The sequence below is a fragment of the Erythranthe guttata genome, chromosome 2 (assembly GCF_056151865.1).
Source record: "Erythranthe guttata isolate IM_541 chromosome 2, IM_541, whole genome shotgun sequence".
Classification (NCBI taxonomy): domain Eukaryota; kingdom Viridiplantae; phylum Streptophyta; class Magnoliopsida; order Lamiales; family Phrymaceae; genus Erythranthe; species Erythranthe guttata.
In genome coordinates this window covers 9861356-9863193 of record NC_142534.1, presented here as the reverse complement: position 1 = coordinate 9863193, position 1838 = coordinate 9861356, and the positions used below count along the sequence as shown (strand labels likewise).

The 1838-nt window shown below is 24.8% G+C and overlaps 1 non-coding gene across 1 annotated transcript; it reads left to right on the top strand.

The window, feature by feature from the left end:
• Window positions 1-524: 524 nt before the first annotated feature.
• Window positions 525-605, top strand: TRNAL-AAG (transfer RNA leucine (anticodon AAG)). The gene has a single exon. It is a non-coding gene; the product is annotated as a tRNA-Leu (tRNA).
• The last annotated feature ends 1233 nt before the right edge of the window (window positions 606-1838 follow it).

Here is a 1838-nt window from a genome sequence, read left to right as displayed (position 1 = left end):
ACCATAGAGATTCCCAATTGAGTTGATCAGGCACATATCTTGATGTAGAAAGTAGATCTCAAGCGGAGGCGGAGTAGCTACCTTAGGAAGTCAGCATGCCACAGTCCTACCGATCCAGCATCCGATCAAACCTGGAAGTAGGCAAGACTGGATTCTTATCATAAAGATCTTATTATCTGTAACAAATGATTAATAATTCACTTGAATCTATCAGTAAATTAATTATCAACATACATGGAAATATAAACAAATATAGAGTATATCATTGATTGATATAGATTATATTAATCATATTTTATCAATCAATTAAAAACCAATCATTCTACATATTTTAATATCATATTAATTGGAATTTTTTATTTTAATTTCTTGCAAATATAGTATATTTATAGAAATCAATGTTTGAATATTCAAATTCAAATAATATATTATGAAATCTATATTTTTTTATTATAAAAAAATTGTGTGTATAGATTATCCATAAAACGAAAATTAAAAAGGATTATTGTAATTAAGGATAATATGTTGATATGGCCGAGTTGGTCTAAGGCGCCAGATTAAGGTTCTGGTCCGAAAGGGCGTGGGTTCGAATCCCACTGTCAACATTAAATTTTGTGTTTTTTTTTTGTATATTTTTTAGATTTTTTGTTTACATTATCATACTTAAAGATTACTTAATTACAATAATATATAAAAACAAATTAATCATTATATTTAAAATTTGAAACTACACTCCCATTTGACTAAACTTATTTTAACATTAAATTTTGTGTTTTTTTTTGTATATTTTTTAGATTTTTTGTTTACATTATCATACTTAAAGATTACTTAATTACAATAATATATAAAAACAAATTAATCATTATATTTAAAATTTGAAACTACACTCCCATTTGACTAAACTTATTTTAAACAACTGATAAGTTCTTACATGTGATATTAAAGATTACTTAATTACAATAATATATAAAAACAAATTAATCATTATATTTAAAATTTGAATCTACACTCCCATTTGACTAAACTTATTTTAAACAACTGATAAGTTCTTACATGTGATAAGTTGTTTTAAGAAGTTACGTTTAATTTTTATAGTGTTTGGGAAACGAACTTATAAGTTCTTTTTACTCATTTAAAGCTCTTAAACTGTTTGGCATTATAAGATATGTCTACTGTCATAATGACCAAAAAAGACATAAAAATCCATGAAGTTGTTCTTTCTTGATATATCTACTTTAAAATAAAACAAATTGACTAACGTACATTTTCATCTCAATCTCAGTAGAAGAGAACTAGAATCAAATTTTAACACACAAACCTATATTTTAATTTTTCTAATCTACTTCTATTTCTTTGAAAAAAAAAAATCTAATTTTATTTCAAAATAAAAAAAAAATAAAATAAAAATCTATTTCGTCAAGACCTAAAATCGAGAGAAATCAAACTTATATGAAAACAAATTGCAACGTATCATCTTGAAAAACCGTACATATAAGATATACAATCCCACTTGTTTAATTATTAGGATGATCCGTATGATTTGCCAGTTATTTCAAATCAAGAATCCCAGTAGTTTCAAATTCCAGCAGTTTCAAATCAAAAATAAAAACAAGTTATGACTGCCAATAAAATTCATGAAAAGTGTGCAAGCAAAACAAAACGAAAGATAAAATACTTACCAGAAAATAATCAATGGTATTGAAATATTTCTTGTCCAATAATGCATAGGGTTTAGCATAATATGCATGTATGTAATAATATTTAACGATATATATTATACGAAGGAGAGTGTTGAGGGAATATGCTAAAATATTTTAGGGTATTTTAGTATTTTGAAT